We start from the raw sequence: 20,379 nt of genomic DNA, 5'->3' as shown, positions 1-20,379 counted from the left end.
TAGATGATCTTGATGTTTGTACATTTATTTTGTGAAGATCCCCAAGCATTTACTTCCTTTAATTCTGTGCACAACAGAAAAATTTGTTTTGTTTCCTTTCGGATTCGTTAATAATTCTGTTTTTGGTCATGTTCGTTATGTCAGAATGATTTGTTTTCAGAATTCATTTTGTATATTCAGATTCATTTTGTATATATGCTATTCTTAAATTGATTCAAAATTTTACTTTGAATTCAGTATTTGAAATTCAAATTTAAGAAATTCAAATTTAATCTATTCCATTCTTTTCTCTTCTATTCTAATCTATTAATTTCTATTCTATTCTATTTTGTTTTATTCTATTTTATTCTATTCCTTTATTTTCTGTTCTATTCTACTCTGTTCTATTCAATTCTATTCAGCAGCCCAAGTAGGAATCATCACCTTATTTCATATTTATACATTACTGTATTTATTGCAATGTTTCCATTCAAATTCAATTTCATTTTCGAATTCAAATTAATTTTCAAATTTTAATTTGGATAATTCATTTAGTTATAATTTATTTCTGATTTGTTTAAATTCGTTACTATTGTTATTCAAAAATTTGGATACAACCAAATCTCCAAATAACGAAAAATTTGTCTGAATTTCAATTTGTAACAAAACTATTTGCACATGTCTGTCTGTGACATGTAGTCACTATGCCTTGTGAGAAGGCACTGCTGTGTCACACATTTCACAGAGCCTGCCTTCTGATCTCCTGTACTGTGTCTGCAGTCTCTGGTCATCTCCTGTACTGTGTCCGCAGTCTCTGGTCATCTCCTGTACTGTGTCCACAGTCTCCGGTCATCTCCTGTACTGTCCGCAGTCTCTGGTCATCTCCTGTACTGTGTCCACAGTCTCGGGTCATCTCCTGTACTATGTCCGCAGTCTTTGGTCATCTCCTGTACTATGTCCGCAGTCTCTGGCCATCTCCTGTACTATGTCCGCAGTCTCTGGTCATCTCCTGGTCATCTCCTGTACTATGTCTGCAGTCTCTGGTCATCTCCTGTACTGTGTCCGCAGTCTCTGGTCATCTCCTGTACTGTCCGCAGTCTTTGGTCATCTCCTGTACTATGTCCGCAGTCTCCGGTCATCTCCTGTACTATGTCCGCAGTCTCTGGTCATCTCCTGTACTATGTCCGCAGTCTCCGGTCATCTCCTGTACTATGTCTGCAGTCTCCGGTCATCTCCTGTACTGTGTCCGCAGTCTCTGGTCATCCCCTGTACTGTCCGCAGTCTCTGGTCATCTCCTGTACTGTGTCCGCAGTCTCTGGTCATCTCCTGTACTGTGTCCGCAGTCTCTGGTCATCTCCTGTACTGTGTCCGCAGTCTCTGGTCATCTCCTGTACTATGTCCGCAGTCTCTGGTCATCTCCTGTACTGTGTCTGCAGTCTCTGGTCATCTCCTGTACTGTGTCTGCAGTCTCTGGTCATCTCCTGTACTGTGTCTGCAGTCTCTGGTCATCTCCTGTACTGTGTCTGCAGTCTCTGGTCATCTCCTGTACTGTGTCTGCAGTCTCTGGTCATCTCCTGTACTATATCTGCAGTCTCTGGTCATCTCCTGTACTGTGTCTGCAGTCTCTGGTCATCTCCTGTACTATGTCTGCAGTCTCTGGTCATCTCCTGTACTGTGTCCGCAGTCTCTGGTCATCTCCTGTACTATGTCCACAGTCTCTAGTCATCTCCTGTACTGTTGTTTGCATTTGTTCATAGTTTTTTTTTTTTTTAAACTATAGTCCGGCCCTTCAACGGTCTGAGGGACAGTGAACTGGACCCCTGTTTAAAAAGTTTGAGGACCCCTGGTTTTTACAATTCTGATGTTATAAAATAAAAGCGTATGTCATGACCATAAATCTCCTTTAAATGCTTGTTAATTCAAGTCTAGGGAAAAAGAAATATGGTATAATGCTTGTTCCTTGCTCCATCAGGTTCATGTGCGCCTCTTCGCTCAGGCCCTTGGGTGGTCCTTCACCATTCTCACATTCAGCATAGGGTATTGGCCCTTTATTGTACTTGTGATGTCAGTGTGTGGCCAGGGCAAGGAGCACCGGTTACACAGATGGAAGCCTGCTGGAGCGAGGAACAAGGTAAGTATTGCACCATATTCCCCATCCTCTGAATTAAGAAGCATTTGACATTGCAGTGCAGGGCACAGAAAGTGTAGTTTATTTTGCAGTTCCCAAAGTTGGGCTTTAACCCAAGTCAATTTGAGTGGACCTATATTGGATGACATGCAGTTTGCTAAAGCATTTGGTATCATAAATAATTGTCATGCTTTTATTTTCTAAGTGCTGCTGATCTCCTCCAGCCTCTTTCAGCCACTTTCTGTTTGGACAGGCTTCCTGATAGTGATGGATAGTGGACCAGGTTTGTGTAATGTGTGACAGCATGGCCACCTGTAGTCTCCACCAGGGGGACATGTGACAGGATGATAGCCAAAGGCACAATTGGACGGTACTTGTCACTCTAGAACAGAAAATGCCTGGAAAAGGATCTTCATAGCAGGATGGTAAAGTATTATTTTAACAACTTTGAGTCTGGACACTTTCACCCCAGTCTAGTCCAGGCCAATTTTCAGCTTTCAGCACTACCACACTTTGAGAGACAATTACTCAGTCATGCAACACTGTACCCATATTAAATTTTTAACCATTTTTGGAGTCAGGTAGAGCTTTTGTCTGGTGGTATTTGATCACCACTGGGTTTTTTTATTTTTTTGCTATAAAAAAATGAAAAAATACTGCAAATTTAGAAAAAAAAATGTTTTTGCTTAGTTTTTGTTATAACATTTTGCAAATAGATAATTTTTCTTCATTCATTTAGGCCAAAATGTATTCTGCTACATTTTTGGGGTAAAAATAACCCAAACAGTTTATAATATTTAGTCTGTGTGAAAGCTATAGAGACTACAAACTATGGGGTATATATTTGAAAATTGATCAGCTGAGATCCTAAAATGCCGGATGCTGGTATGGCATATGGCAGTGATCAGGACATTAGCATGAGGTATGGCGGTGATCAGGACGCTGGTATGGCAGGAGCCAGGACCCTGTTATGGAGTATGGCTGTGATCAGGACGCTGGTTTAGGGTATAGCGGTGATCAAAACACTGGTATGGTGGTGATCAGGGATCAGAATGCTGGTATGGGGTATGGTGGTGATCATGGTGATAGTATGGGGTATGGCAGTGATCTGGAAGCTAGTTTGGGGTATGGCAGAGATCAGGACGTTGGTATGGCATATGGGGTGATCAGGATGCTGATATGGGGTATGGCGGTGATCAAGATGCTGGTATGGGGTATGCTGGTGATCAGGATGTTGGTATGACGGTGATCAGGGCGCTGGTATGGTGTATGGACGTGATCAGGGTGCTGGTATGGTGTATGGTGGTGATCAGGGTGTTGGTTTTGGGTATGGCGGTGATCAGGACACTGGTATGGTGTATGGGGTGTTTTGTGTGCACTGGGACAAATGGCAGGACCTCTCTGCATTATTTATAACTGATATTGTAGGGCAGTGATCAGGGACACAGGGTCACTAAACTGGGGCACTGGGGTGGCTGGCACTGGTTTGTGAGTGTATATGAAGGCTTCTGTACACTCACACATTGCAGGATCGCTTCTCTCTGCTTTCACACTGTGAGGAGAGAGAAGCGATCTTTACGTTCAGTTTCATTGTTTACTATGTGAGTGCTGTGATTGGTCACAGCAGTCACATAGTAAAACACCATGTGATTGCCCAAACACAGTGGTAATGTGATCCGCTGTGACCGGGCGATACGCTGATCACCGGCTCTGGGGTGTGCTTGCTCTGTGAGCTGTGCAGGAGCCATCGATGCAGGCTGACGTACAGGAATGCTTCCCGTCTGACATTCTATGTAGAATAGGCGGACAGAAAAAGGTTAAAGAAAACGGTGGATTTTAAAAAAGTTTGAATTGCTTTGAAATCACGTTCACATTAAAGTATAACTAAAGGCAAACCCTTTATTTTTATTGGATAGACTGGTGAGGGATTCAAGCCGCTCTCAGGTTTTTATTGCTTTTTATGTCCCTGTTATGGAGATTTACTCTCTAATTGTCATGATCACCAATGTCACTGGGAATGAATCTGAGGGTAAATCCAAAATTTCGAGTTGGCACCAGAACAGGAATAGAGGAGGGGGGGGGGGATCCTCCAATAGGAACACCTGAAGGTGCAACATGCCCAACTACCCCCACCATGCAGGAGTGTGCAAAACCACTTATATATACGTGATTTTGTGCTTCCGGGTATGTAAAACACTCCCTGCACACAATTAACCCTTTGATCACCCCTGATGTTAACCCCTTCCTGCCAGTGCCATTAGTACAGCGTCAGTGCTTTTTTTTTTAAGCACTGATCACTGTATTGGTGTCACTGGAGATGTCAGTGACACCAAGTCATGTTTAATAGCAAAAAGTAAAAAATATTGTTTTTTTCTGATAATTGTCGACCTATTTTTTATAGCACAAAAAAATAGAAAATGCACAGGCGATCAAATACCACCAAAAGAAAGCTCAATTCGTGGGAAAAAAGGACGTAAATTTCATTTCGGTGCAGCGTTGCATGACTGCACAATTGTCATTTAAAGTAACGCAGCACAGTGACACAAAAAAATGGACTGGTCAGAAAGGGGAGTAAATCCTCAGGAGGGCAAGTGGTTAATATTCTGCACATCAGAAATACACAACATGGATGTCTGTTTGTGGCCTTTCTGTTTATATCTGTTATATTACCTTAGCTTGTGGTGCATCAGAACTGCACAACACTGAAGTTTGTCTGGGGGGTAAATCCTCTGGAGGCAAGGGGTTAAGACTGAAAAAAAAATACTTCCCCATCTCAGTTTAACAAACAGTACAAAGAAATACAAATCTCTTTGGTCCATGGAGACTATGCAGTGACGGGAAGTCCCGCTTGCCAAATGCGACACATTCAATTGCAATGCATGCAGTTGCGGTTCAGTGGTGCAGGATCTTAGGGGTTAAACCACCAGTCAAATGCCCTCTGAAAAGCAATCCACTGCGGATCACTCTTCAGTGGGCAATGCTTATGTGAACGAGCTGTATTTACTATTTTTAGATGCTAAGAGCAGAGTTTTCCTTTGTAGCTTTCCATAACCCCATCAGCATAGGGTGACTTTTACCTTAATGTCACCTGTAGTAACATACAAGAAGGTGGAAGAACCACAGCGGCCAGCGTAGAGAACAAGCTTTCAACCTGACAACCAAAAGCTTCAAGTGGCTGGGGAGGAGGGGGGGCGCCAGCGTTTCCTTACACTGGTTGCAGGAATATACAGTATGTAAATAGATGCTCCTTTTACAGGTGGACCTTTTTTTGTGACTTTGTGGTGACAGGGACAATTTAAGTTTTAACATAATTTCAACATGAACCTTAAATGGAATTAAATCTAAAAAAACATTGACAGGTAATTTTTTATTTAACAGAAGAGACTCTTTGGTCTCTTGCACTTGGTGACTAAAAGCTTCCTAAGCCATTTTTCTCATTTTTGCAAATGTTTAATTCTGCTTTAGTATAATAAACAATAATGTAATAAAATAATCAAGCATAAATTAAAGTATGAATAAAAGATAATATAAATGATAGAAGTCTACAGAAAAGCGCAGGTAATCCACCTGAAAATCACAGGTACACTGCATTGCAACTGTGCTGTAGGGAAACCGCAGTGGATCTGTGGGAAAGGGGCCTAAATTCTACAGGAGTCTCATATACTTTGTGTCTTTTTTTAGCAATTTTTATCTTAAATACAGTAGGCTCATAACAAGATTAATGAACTTTTCTTGCAATCAGGGGCTTCGATATCGATAAGGGGGGGGTCAGTGGGGTTAAACCCCAGAGCATCTCTGGGAAGCCCACCTTACAGCAGTACCTGGAGTTGGAGAGATGTAAAGAAGAGAGCTCTGGGGACCCCGATGCAAAGGGGGAGTCTCTAAAGAACCTGATGTAAAGAGGGGGCTCTGAGGATCCTGATGTAAAGAAGAGGGCTCTGGAGACCTCAATGTAAAGGGGTTGTCTCTGGGGACCCTGATGTAAAAGGTGCATCTCTGGGGACCTTGATGTAAAGGGGGTGTCTCTGGAGACCCGATGTAAGGAGATGGGCTTTGGGGACCCCAATGTAAAGGAGGAGGCTTTGGGGACGCTGATATAAGGGGGTGTCTCTAGAGACCCCGATGTAAGGAGGGGGGGCTCAGGGGACCTTGATGTAAGGGGAGTATCTCTGGGGACACTGGTGTAGAGGAGGAGGCGCTCTGGGGATCCTGATATAAAGAGGGGGGCTCTGGGGACCCCAGTGTAAAGGGGTTGTTCCCGGTGACCCTGATGTGAGGAGGGGGGATCTAGGGACCTGGGTGTAAAGTGGGGTGGGACTTTGGGGAGCCTTATGTAAATAAAGGGGCTCTGGGGACCCTGGTATAAGGAGGGGGCTATGGGGACCATAATTTTAAGGTGTGGTGACTCTGGGGATCCTGATGTAAGGAAGGAGGCTCTGGGGACTCTAATGTAAGGGGTTTCTCTGGGGACCCTGATGTAAGGAGGGGAAGCTTTGAGGGCCCTGATGTAAGGTAAGGGGAGCCAGCTCGTGGGGTGTTTGGTCAAAAAGAAAAAGCAGACCATAGTGTCTTTGACGTCACGACATTGCACTGGAGAAGTGAGTTGATCCGAGCACAAGCGCAGACAGACAGCACTGCAGGGGCAGCTGCAGAGTGGTTTCTTTTTACCTGTTGATTGCCACCTATGCTTGTTTGGATCACATATGAGCTGTATGCCATTGAGCAATACCTTAAATTGGCAGAAATAAATCCATTTTGTGTACAAGGATAAGACACTATGGTCTGCTTTTTCTTTTTGACCAAACACCCCACGAGCTGGCATTAGGAGGAGTGAACGAGGAAACAACCCCAGGAGGGGAATTAGGAGATCCCAAGAGAGCTGATCAGTGTACTCATTGATACACAGGGAGACAAAGGAAATAACAGGAGGATCCATCTTTATGCATGTCCACCTTCTGGGACGGCTAGAGCAAGGTTATCATCCCATTTCATCTATCCTGGAAGGATAAAAAGCGTATTTGCCTGGATTCATTCAGGCAAATATAGAGGTGAGCATATAGGGAGACCATCTAGCACTCGGAAAGAAGGAACAGAAAATTTATTTGCACATTCATTTTGAAAGACTTTAATTAACATTTTGTTTATTATAAGCACGTGCACATCCGTATATGTTTTTGCACTATAAGTATAGAGTGCACACAGCAATATAGAGGTGCACTATGGGTTTACACCATGGCACCCATTAAGGCACTATCACTTTAGGATTATTCATTATGCATGTTATTTATATGTATATTTATATATATGTTTAGTGTTATAGTCACAATTCACTATTGTTGATATTGCAATTGATATTGATATTTACTTCAGAAGTATAAATTGAATATATAAATATAGAGGAGCGCGGCGCAATCCATCCTTTAAGGTCCATAAAGACTTGGATGAGCGAGTTTTGGGTGGAGGAACTTGACTGGCCTGCACAGAGTCCTGACCTCAACCCGATAGAACACCTTTGGGATGAATTAGAGCGAAGACTGCAAGCCAGACCTTCTCGACATCAGTGCCTGACCTCACAAATGCGCTTCTGGAAGAATGGTCAAACATTCCCATAGACACACTCCTAAACCTTGTGAACAGCCTTCCCAGAAGACTTGAAGCTATTATAGCTGCAAAGGTGGGCCAACTCAATATTGAACCCTACCTACAGGCTAAGACTGGGATGCCATTAAATTTTATATGTGTGTAAAGGCAGGCGGCCCAATACTTTAGGCAATATAGTGTGTGTGTATATATATATATAACTTTTTTTAACTTATTTTTTAATACAGTTTTCATTGCAAACTATATATAGCAATAACCAAAATAGAATAGAAAAAAAAGGGGGAATGCAGAATTATTCTTAAAGTACGATGAAAAAGGTATAACAGTGGAACTGAACTCAAATAGTGAAGATTTGCTATGTTAGACCATTTAGAAGTGTTAATTGTGTTTAAGCAGAATGTTGAAAAATGTATATATGAATATGCACACACATACTGTATAAATACACAAGCATATACATATAAGCACTCACAAACTAAAAAAGATCTGACAGTTGTGAATCAATCTAAATAATCAAGCAAATACTTAAAGTACATTTTTGACAACATGCAACATTTGGCCCATTACTGAGCAAATAACCAGGGAGTACTGGAAAGCCAGTTTGCATTGTTCCAGACACTAGAATGCAACACAGACAGATGAACTGGAACAGTAGGAATGGATTATTAGCACCATCATGTGGTGAAGGTAATAAAGACAGCAAGACCTGCATGTAAAATACCATCACGGTAATTAATAAATAGTTTCGTTTCTTTCACATGATCTTATTTTTTTCCTTCCTTCCTTTTTTTCTCTTCCGATTTTTTATAATAGATCTTGCTGAGAGAAATGTGTCACATATAATTTATAGGGGTCATCACTAGAGAGATCACCAACAGAAATATCTGAATCACCTATATAGATCTTTAATCACTAGAGGGATCACCAGCAGGAAAAAGAGGTCCCAAACACTGTATGTAGATCTTTAATTATCACTAGAGGGATCACCAGTAGTAGGAATGAGGTCCCAATTCCTCTATATAGATTTTTTGTTATCACTATTGTAGAGGGATCCCTTCCAGGAGGAAGAAGGTCCCAATTCCCCCATAAAGATCTTTAGTTATCACTCGAGGAATTACCAGCTGAAGGAAGGAAGTCCTGATTTCACTATATCAGGGGTGCTCAATCTTTAGAAAAGTGAGGGCCACTTAAGTGATTTTGTAACTGGACACGGGCCACAATGAAATGAAATAGTTCAGAATTTTATATTTTGAATATCATAATGAACATTTTCCTCCTGCAGCTACTAAATGCCAGCAAGAGGGAGAGGAGGAAAATGCGGCTTTCAGCGGTTGCAGGAAGAAAATGGAGATGATCGGTTCTTGTACAGTATATGCCACCCCTCCTGTCCAAGTGTAAAACAGAATGTGACAGGGAGGCCGCACAGGCCCTCCGGAGCATGGGGCAGGGACCCCTGACGCTACACCAATGGCTGGGGGAGTGTTGTAAAAAACAGGTTCCAACTATGGTGATATACTGCCCCTTAAACTGCAAATGTAAATGAGTTCTTACTGTCCTGATCCCCCTATAAAACTGCTTTCATGCTGCGGTTTACTGCAGTGAAGGTGCAGCGCAGTGCACCTGCGGCTTTCCTGCGGGTTAGCTATCCTTTCCCACAGACTTCTATTATATCATGAGCATGTGATGCACATTCAGAAAGCGCATTAAACCCACATTACATAATAAAAGTCTATGGCTCAGTGCAGCTAACCCTCAGGAAAGCCGCAAGTACACTGCGCTGCACCCATGGATCGGTGTGAAAGCAGCTTAATAGATGTTAACCCTTTTACAGATAAAATCTGCAAAAGCGCAAAATAAGTGTTGTTTAATATACTGACCTTTTCCTCTCCCATCTTCTGTTGGCATCAATCTCCAGGCTGCTAGAACAGTTCTGGGTGAAGTGCACTTGGTATGCCTGGGACAGGAACTATCATTACAGAGGAAATATCGGCTTATGTGGCTTCTGCTCTCTCTGCGGCTGCTTGCTTCCTCCAGTGCTGGCGCCACCTCGATGCACTCTGATGCTCTAGGATTGCAAGTCGACAAGCCCAGATCACGATTTGGTTTGAGGTCAAAGGCCACATCCAAGGGCTCCAAGGGCCACAGGTTGAGCACCCCTAGAGGGTTCATCAGCAAAAGGAAAGAGGTCCTGATTCCTCTATATAGATTTTTCATTATCACTAGAGGGATCCCTTCCAGGAGGAAGGAGGTTCAGATTCCCCCATGTGGATTCCTCTGCATAAATCAGGGGTTTGCAACCTGCGGCCCAAGACGGCTATGAACGCTGCCCAACACAAAATCGTAAGCTTAACAAAAATGTTGATTTTTTGGGAATTTTTTTTTTAAATGTGTTTACACTTAGTGAACATATGCAGCCGAAGGAAAATGTGACAATGTCTCTACTGGACTTTTATAAGTTTTATCCTCTCAGAGAAAAATATCTGGTGAGCACCCTAAGAATACATTGAGAATAGCTACTACATCCATCAAAGCAGATATTGATAGGCTAGTTCAGGGGTCTGCAACCTTTAAGACATAAAGAGCCACTTGGACCTGTTTCCGAAGGGGAAAAAAAGACTGGGAGCCGCAAAACCATTGCAACATTTAAAACAAATCCGACACTGCATATATTGCAAAAAGCGCTCTGGTCATGAAGGGGGTTTAAGGGCCCAGTAAGCAAAGGGTTAATCAGGGCCACAGTGTATCGTCATAATCACAATCATAGCCTTAGGTCAGTGGTGGGCAACCTTTTTTTTCAACTGAGCCAAATCTCGCCAAAACCACGATTGAAATTTATTTTGAGAGACACATTTTTAAAACTGAAAATACATCCCCCATATAGTAATTCATCCCCCATAGTAATTCATCCCCCATATAGTAATTCATCCCCCATATAGTAATTCATCCCCCACATAGTAATTCATCCCCCATAGTAATTCATCCCCCATATAGTAATTCATCCCCCATATAGTAATTCATCCCCCATAGTAATTCATCCCCCATATAGTAATTCATCCCCCCTATAGTAATTCATCCCCCCTATAGTAATTCATCCCCCATATAGTAATTCATCCCCCATAGTAATTCATCCCCGCTATGGTAATTCATCCCCCATATGGTAATTCATCCCCCATAGTAATTCATCCCCCATATAGTAATTCATCCCCCATAGTAATTCATCCCCCACATAGTAATTCATCCCCCATAGTAATTCATCCCCCATATAGTAATTCATCCCCCATAGTAATTCATCCCCCATATAGTAATTCATCCCCCCTATAGTAATTCATCCCCCCATATAGTAATTCATCCCCCCTATAGTAATTCATCCCCCATATAGTAATTCACCCCCATATAGTAATTCATCCCCCCTATAGTAATTCATCCCCCATATAGTAATTCATCCCCCATAGTAATTCATCCCCCATATAGTAATTCATCCCCCCTATAGTAATTCATCCCCCCTATAGTAATTCATCCCCCATAGTAATTCATCCCCCCTATGGTAATTCATCCCCCATATGGTAATTCATCCCCCATAGTAATTCATCCCCCATATAGTAATTCATCCCCCATAGTAATTCATCCCCCACATAGTAATTCATCCCCCATAGTAATTCATCCCCCATAGTAATTCATCCCCCATATAGTAATTCATCCCCCCTATAGTAATTCATCCCCCCTATAGTAATTCATCCCCCCTATAGTAATTCATCCCCCATAGTAATTCATCCCCCCTATGGTAATTCATCCCCCATATGGTAATTCATCCCCCATAGTAATTCATCCCCCATATAGTAATTCATCCCCCATATAGTAATTCATCCCCCATAGTAATTCATCCCCCACATAGTAATTCATCCCCCATAGTAATTCATCCCCCATATAGTAATTCATCCCCCATATAGTAATTCATCCCCCCTATAGTAATTCATCCCCCCATATAGTAATTCATCCCCCCTATAGTAATTCATCCCCCATATAGTAATTCATCCCCCATATAGTAATTCATCCCCCATATAGTAATTCATCCCCCATAGTAATTCATCCCCCCTATAGTAATTCATTCCCCATATTGTGTCAATTCACCTACCTTTGCTCCGCGCGTTCCTCTCGCCGTGTTCCCGCGCCGTTCCGGTCTTCAGGGTGGACTGTGAGAGGAGAGGAGTTCGTCACGCTGCCCCGCCTACATCCTGACAGCCAATGTTTGGAGGAGGGAGGGGAGCGGGCGCCCGGCACACAGAAGAGCCGCATTAAAGAGTGTAAATAGCCGCAGCTTGCCGACCACTGCAGCTACGGCAACCCTATTGCCTGTCACCTGGTGGGCAGTGTGCTCCGGAGCCGCAGCAAAGGTGAAAAAGAGCCGCATGTGGCTCTGGAGCCGCGGTTTGCCGACACCCGGGCTAGTTAATCAAAAACTGTGTCAAATATCGCACTAGTTTTATGTTGCCATCTTGAAGTTATATTACTCAGATTGGTACATTATCTTCTATAACAGTGATCATTAACTTGTGATCTGCCCAACTTTTCTGCTCATCAGCTATCCTTTTTGTTAGTGTATTTTAAGTGTGGCCCAAGACAGTTCATCTCCTTCCATTTTGGCCTAGGAAAGTCAAAAGTTTGGACACTTCTGGTATAGATCTTTAGTTATCACTAGAGAGATCACCAGCAGAAGGAAGGAAGTTTTGATTCCACTACATAGACCTTTTTTTCAATTATTATTTTTATTGTGAGGATGCCATTCACTGCAACATTTGGCCAACAAGTCAAATCAAGAAGGATAATATACAGTATGTTAGTATAGGCTGGGAAAGATCTAACAGTGCTGGGTCTAATGGTGAATGGATGGTGAATGGATGGTGGTCAGACTTGTAGGTAGCAAGCAAAAGGAATAGAGAGAGTCCTCAAATTTTAGATTAATAAATCCAATTCAATTCAGTGGTTAGGAGTCTAAGTAGATACCATTGATTATATTGAAAGCATTGCTATGTAAATTATTGAGTTCCTACTGGAAAGGTTTGAAAGAAAGATTACCAAATGTTAACATTTTTCAACATGTAATCCTTATGCAAGGAGGTCTCCATTCATTCCATGCGAAAAACATAGGACAATTTAGCTATGAATAAAGATAGTAGGGGGTTCCAGGTAGCACTTTATATATCTTTATGAAGAAACAACAAATATATGCTTTCTATGAGCGTATAACTATGCGCTTATGTGTTGGCGAATTCAAAATGTTTTTAGTTGACAATATTGATAAGCAGCCGTTATTGTAATAAAAATATCTATATATATGGAATATGAATGAATAGGAATTCTTCATAAAACAGCACTTATCTTCCATGAAATAATAAATATACTCATTCAAATAATAACAGACGACAAAAAGGATTATAGCAACTATTGGAGAAATATAGGAGCAGTGACTATCCGTGACGTCAGCACGTTTGCCGGCAGTGACTTATGCCCCATACACACGATAAGAAAATCGTACGAAAAATTTAGCGGAACCACTGATCGAACAATTTTCTCTTCGTTGTTGAGCAGGATATTTGAACTGATAACCATATTGTGAACGAAAAAATCTGGTTGAACAACAGTGAAAAATTTTGTCTTTTCGAATACGAACAACAGATTTTCTAAGCGGTGGTATGGCGGTCATACGAAAAAAAATCTATCAAGCGCTATCACACATGGGCAGAAACAGAAAATGACCCGGATGTTTATGTCCAAGGAAATTTCGTAAACACGAACGAAAAATCCAAGTGTTAAAAGTAGATTGGCCTAATGGGATAATGAAACCAGAATTCTGCATATTATATTTTTATGTATCACTATTTATGTATATAGATAATGTAATAAACTATATTATACTCATTGCTTTTAATTGTGTATATTGTTTGTTCTGGCCGGAATGGCGTGGCTACAAGGTCACACGCATACTGCATCACTTCCACTTGTACGGAAGACGTCAACACTACATATTGCCCAACGAACGATTTTTTTTAGATTGGTTAATGTGGGCCATGATTTTGACCAACGTATGAACGCCTATTGGTCGTCGGATGACCAATCGGTCGATTTTCTAATCGTGTATTCCCACCTTTAGAGGTGGACTGGACTTTTTGTGACGCACACTATATTGCACTTTGGTGGAAGAACTGCTCCTGTATTTCTCCAATAGTTGCCTTTTTGTTGTCTGTTATTATTTGAATGAGTATATTTATTATTTCAAGGAAAATAAGCGCTGTTTTATGAAAAATCCCTATTCAATCTTTTTCCATATATATATATATATATATATATATATATATATAGATCTTTAGTTATCATGAGACGGATCATCAGCAGGAGGTTCTGATTCCACTATATAGATCATCAGTTATCACTGGAGAGATCCCCAGCAGAATGAAGGAGGTCCTGATTCTTCTATATAGATCTTTATAGTTATCACTGGATGTGTCAGGAATGGACTCACCACTGGTGGTGGGACTCACCTGCCATGTGGGCTGCAGTACCAGGGCTGGCCAGCGGGTGCTCTCAGCAGCCAGAAGCTCACTCCTGCAATCAAGTCATCACCTGAGGCTGATTGCAGGAGGTGTATTTAAGGAGTGGCCAGGCCTGCAGTCAGTGCCTTGGTGTATAGTTTCCCTTGGCCGCTGTATCCTGATCCTGCCTGCTTGAATCCTGACTCTGCATGAACTCTGCCTGTACTGACCTTGGCTATTCCTGACTACTCTTACGCCTGCTCCTTGTACCTTGCCTGCCCATTTGCTACCAACCCGGCCTGCCCGACTACGTTTAGTATTGTTTTTATTGTTATCTGTTGGAGGTTTGGTGTTATGATCCGCAAGGTGGTACCTCTGGCAGCCCACCGGACGGGATTTCCCAGAGCGTGGAGTCTAAGTCCCGGTCTGCGTATTCACCAGGGCCCCTGATGGTGGGGATGGACTTGAAGCAGACCAGGATCAGGTCACGACCTCTGAGCACTCCGACCCGTGGCAGAGGGGACCACAGGGGATGGTAACAGGAGAAGAGCCTGATGTGAAGAGACCAGCAGGCCCAGGCAAGATGGATGGATGGTAGTCAGACAGACCAGTCGTTACCGTGGGAGCAGCGAGGTACAGAATCGGCAGGCAAAGGATAGTCAGTCCGCAGAGAGGTCAGATAAGCCAGGGGTCAGGATAGGAGAAGGCAGCGTAGTCAGGGCAATCCGGTTCAGTATCAGCAACAGAATTCAGAGTACAGGAACGCAGGAATACAGGAAAGACCTTACAGCAATCTGTGACAGCGCAGGGCATCTTTAAATACCGCGCCCTTCGCTGTCATTGGTTGCCCAGCGTGTACTCGCGGCGCCTAATGCGTATGCGCGAGTCTCCTTCAGCCGCGGCCGGCTGGGACCTAGTGCCCGTATCCCGGCGCGAGCCGCCGAGACTGCGCATGCGCCGGGACAGACGCCGCGGCGGACCCTGACATTTGGTTTGTTTGCACTGTGTTTATGTTTAGTTTTGCACTGCGTTTATGTATTGTTTAGTCTTGAATAAATTGTATTGTTTATACTATACCTGAAGCCTGCGTTTCCCTGTGTCAGTCCACACACCTCTGGTCATACCTGGAGCCCTGACAGGATGGATCCCTGTTCACCTATCTTTGGTTATCATTAGAGGGATCAGCAGCAGGAGGAAGGAATTCTTGATTCTTCTATATACAGGTAGACCTTCAATTAGTACTAGAGGAATCCATGGCAGGAGGAAGGAGGTCCCAATTCTTATATTATGCCGTATGGATCTTTAGTGAGACCTCATTTGGAATACTGGGTCAATAATATTGATAAGATAGATCAAGTCCAGAGATGGGCAAAAAACAGTGGCAGGTCTGAGGGACAAAGTATACCAGGGTAGACTTCAAGAATGTAATATGTACAGTGCTGAAGAAAAAGGAAATGGGAACATGATTTTTAAATACATGAAGTGTTTGAGCAAGGTTCAGGAGGGTAGTATTTTCATCATGAAGCCAAGATCAAGAACACGGGGACATGACCTCAAACTAGCAGGAGGAAAGTTTGAGACTAATCTTAGAAAGCATGCTACTAAAACAGTAGCTGCTGCTTGGAATAGACTTCCAACAAGGGTAGTGAGGCAGTCAACAGTAAGTGAATTGAGACGTGCTTGTGACAAATATAGATCTATACGCAGACAAAAAAAATGATCAAACAAGGAGTAGATTCAATAGACCACATTTGCAGCCATCGCTCTTCTACATTCTATGTAATTATACTGTACATTTGCAAGGCTGGGTCACAAGGCTGGAAAGGGATTGGCCCATTATGGCTACTTGTTGACAATCCTCTAGGATAAACAAAGCTGTGTTGCCTTGGCAACATCAGCAGAGCTCAGAAAGTAGGCCAAACATCACTTCCCATTTACTCGTATGGAAGAGATGGCTCCAAGACAGCGTTAACATGTAGCCAAATCCCACACCAGGTTACAGCCTATGGAAAGTAATAAACAGTTACTTGCCTACTCTACAGACATGTTTTCATATAAAATACATTTTTGAAAATGGTTGAGCAACAAATTATAGAGATTTCATTCTTCATTTCTAGCAAGTGTGGCACTGTAAAGAAGTATAGGAAAACAAACAGTATTTAAATAAACTGTATTCATATTGAATAGTTCATAAACATTTTTATTTACACAATTATGTAGGTTTTAATATGGAGCAAAAGTGAACATTGCTCCTTCTAGGTAACTGAACCGAAAAACAAAACAAAATAAATAAATAAAAACTGCTCATCCATCTTCTTCATGATACAAAAAACCATCTTAGGCAAATTTATACAACCCAAATGCTCCCCTAGATTGCAAAGGCAGCCATACTGAGGTATACACATGCCATGGCCGTGATTATTTGCATCGCAGCATGGCTAAAATATCCCCTCTCATTCAGTGGATGGGGGGGATCTGTTATTTCTTTATTCACTCTGCTGGCTGAATGGAAAAAGAAAACAAAACAACAACCCATCTACTGTATACCCAGCTTTAGTTGTCATAGCCACTTTGACAGGTTCCCTTGATCCTTGTACATGGCCATGGTACTTTGTGCCAAAATATCCACAGTAAGGCCCCTTTCAAATGGGCATTCCATTTTTTTCATCAGCTCAGTCACGTTTTTTCCAAGAAAAAACGGATCAGTTTACATCAGTTATGCATCAGTTCACGTCAGTTTTTTATCACTTTACATGTTTTTCATCAGTTTACATCAGTTTATATCTGTTTTTCATCAGTTTACATCCGTTTTTCATCCATTTACATCCATTTTTCATCCGTTTACTTCCGTTTTTGTCCGTTTACTTCCGTTCCATTTTTTTTAACTGAAGAAAAATAGAGTTTTTTCCATTTAAGAAAAAAAAAAAACAGATGTTAACGGATGCGGACATTAACTAATGTAATCAAATGATCCTCTGTTTACATCCACTAGTCCATACAAATACATGGGTTTCCATTTTTCATCCGTAAACGGACAGATGAAAAACAGACATCCGGAATGCCCGTGTGAAAAGCGCCTAATTCTGATATAGCATGTCACTTTTTTCTTGTTATAACAAATCAACATCTAGGCAACATTGCTTCCTAATAACCTTATCGTAACAATGACAGTTTGGTCATTCCCACACACATACAGGGACATATTTATGGTTCTCAGCTCCATTTATCAAAATGGTATTCAATACAGAGCAACAATAGTTCAGAATAACAAACCATGTAGAACAAAAGTATATGAGCACATACACATAAGTAGCTGGATTGTTAGGAATACCATGAAGCAGGGTTTACTGCTGTCTATGTCCCCTGCTTACTAAACTTCAAGGATGGCAAATTGTTGGTGCGGCTTAGCCATTGAAGTTGCCATTTTATTTGCCGTGTCACAAGGTACAGTATCAAAAGGTTATGACGGCATATACAGTTTCCAGGAAAACGTTGTCTGATTAGTATAAGTGCAGTCAACATGGTTAACTGACCAAAAGAGACAAAAACACAACAGGATTGAGACCCGGAATAAGAAAACATTTGCTGCAAAAGTGACTGCAGAGCTCAATCTCAGTCCTTTGAAAACTGAAGGCACCAACAATTTGCCCTCTTTGAAGCTCAGTAAGCTCTGACATGACTGTATTACTAGCAGCGCAGGCAGTGAATGATGCAAGTGAGGCTTCCCACGTGCTAGCTAGGTGTCTCATCACACAGCAGAAGCAAAAATGTTACATCACTTCCACCACAAAACATGTCACTTTCACCCCTGCAAATCATATAGGGTTTCCATTTATTTTGCCCAGCTGCTGTAGATTCACCCTTTTGGCAACCATCCAAAAAAAAAAAAAAATGTTTGGGCTATTCACCCACTTTCAGGTTCCAAAGAGAAGTGAGGCCAAAGCTTTTTTGGCCATACTTCTCTTCTGGGTCACAGGATTGTACATATTTCTGCACTGCTGTGATCCAGATTCGGCTGACAACTGGCTAAAGGCGACTGTCAGCTGATCTTATGGAGCTGGTCCAAGACTTTGGAAGGGCCTGGACTTTAAGGTCAGGATCCACCCAGGTGCCTGACCACCTGCTGGTTTAGCCTCTCAGCATGCTGCTGAAAGCTTGTGCTAGCCACTCCCACCCCTCCACGGCCAGTGGGTGCTGGAGGGACAGAGCAGAGATCAGTGACTGACAGTCACCGCTCTCTGCTCAGTGAAGACCAAGAACTGAGCAATCAGCAGTCATGTGATCGCACAGTTCTTTGTCTTAGGACCAATGCTGAAGCTATATAGGTGAGCATGTATTGTATATGTTAGGGTTTTCTTTTCCACACTACCCCTTTAAGACCTACCTCAATCGGATGTAATTTTAATACTAGCTAGGGATGCATCAAAATGTATCGTATTGGACAGTGTTATTGTTAGAAAAAAAAAGGTGCTGATAAAGGCCACTGAAAATGCATGCTTTTCCCAAGATTTTACGTTTAGGGTGCTTTTTCATAGGTCATGTGGCTCAAGAAACACAACGTGTGCATTTTTGATAGGTTTTCAATGCATTTCAGGCCTAGTTCACACCAATAGTTCGCGTTTTGCAGTTTTGATTAATTTTTAACAACAATTTTGGCCAGCTTGTTGCCGGGCAGATTAGAATGCATCAAACATGCAATACATGTGTGTTTTAGCTGCATTATCAATGCATTTCAAGCCTGGTTCACACCAATGCAGTTTGCGTTTTAACTGTTTTGCAGTGCGTTTTTGACATTTTTTTATGCGTTATTTGATTTTTTTTTCTGGCCAACTTTTTGCTGGGCAGATTAAAAATGCAAAATGCATAAAAAACGCAACATGCGCATTTTTTATGCATTTTCCATGCATTTCAGGCTTGGTTCACACCAATGCAGTTTGCGTTTTGTCCGTTTTGTGTTTTTACACGCACATTATTGATGCGTTTTTGAAAACTACATGCATTTTCTGCAGCATCTCCATTGAAGTCTCTTAAAGGCAAAATGTTGCGTTTTTGGTTCAATAAAGTCCCTAGCCCTTTCCAAGAATTCAACAGCAAAACATAGATGTGAATGTGTCCCATAGGAAACCATGCTAAATTGACTGTAGTACATTTCTGCAAAAAGCCCTAAAAAACACATTATTGTGAACTAGGCCTCAATGGGGAGGTGCGTTTTTGGTACTTTTTTTTTTTTTTTTTAAACTCACCAAATATGCACCAAAAGTGCAGCAAGCAGGATTTTTAACACCACAAGGGAAGCGCAACAGACCAGTTTGAAGACATACTTGGAATATAAAGGGATGCATTTTCTTGAGCTTTTTTTGTGCTCAGTGTGAAAGCAGCCTATTGGCCAAAAGGAGCTGAAAATACATTCATATTCATTTAAATGCATATTAATTAAAAAGTTGAATATAATACAATACATATATAAAATTATATTATTTTAAAAAACTGTCCTTTCAGTTTTCGGCCAAATGAATCCTGGGCAACAGGTTCACTTTAAAACCAGCCCAACTACATCCATACAATTTTGTTTTTTGCTCCTCCGCTGCTCCATTCGGCCACCAGGTTGAAGAATGGAATCCCTGTGTTGTGTAAGGGAGTCTAAGGAATCTTTCCCCAGGGAAATCTCACACCTCTGGCTGTCCTAGTGTCCAAGCACCAGTCCCCAGCAGTGCTGTCACTAACCAAAAATGTTTTTGTGGACTCTTGTATTTATTAGATTAAAATAAATGTACAGTTGTGTTCAAAATAATAGCAGTCAGACATCACTAACCTGATCAATCACTTTTTTTGGTAGAAATTATATTTCTACATGGCAAATTATTTACTAGCAGGTGTAGTATGAGCAATAGAAATCCAACAGACCCAACAGTCATGACATGCATGCTGCTGATTCTGTGTAATTGAATCACTAATTGAAAGGGGCATGTTCAAAATAATAGTAGTGTGGAGTTCTATTAGTGAGGTCATTCATTCTTTGAAAAACAGGTGGCAATAATTGCCCTTATTTAAGGAAGGAAGGCAGCAAATGTTGTACATGCTGATTACAGTGCATTTCTCTCTGAAATTCTGAGGAAAATGGGTCATTCCAGACATTGGTCAGAA

The sequence above is a fragment of the Staurois parvus genome, unplaced genomic scaffold, assembly GCF_062004578.1.
Source record: "Staurois parvus isolate SC_StPar_1 unplaced genomic scaffold, SC_StPar_1.0 ptg000098l, whole genome shotgun sequence".
In the NCBI taxonomy this organism is placed as follows: domain Eukaryota; kingdom Metazoa; phylum Chordata; class Amphibia; order Anura; family Ranidae; genus Staurois; species Staurois parvus.
Note: the sequence above shows the minus strand (reverse complement) of the source record.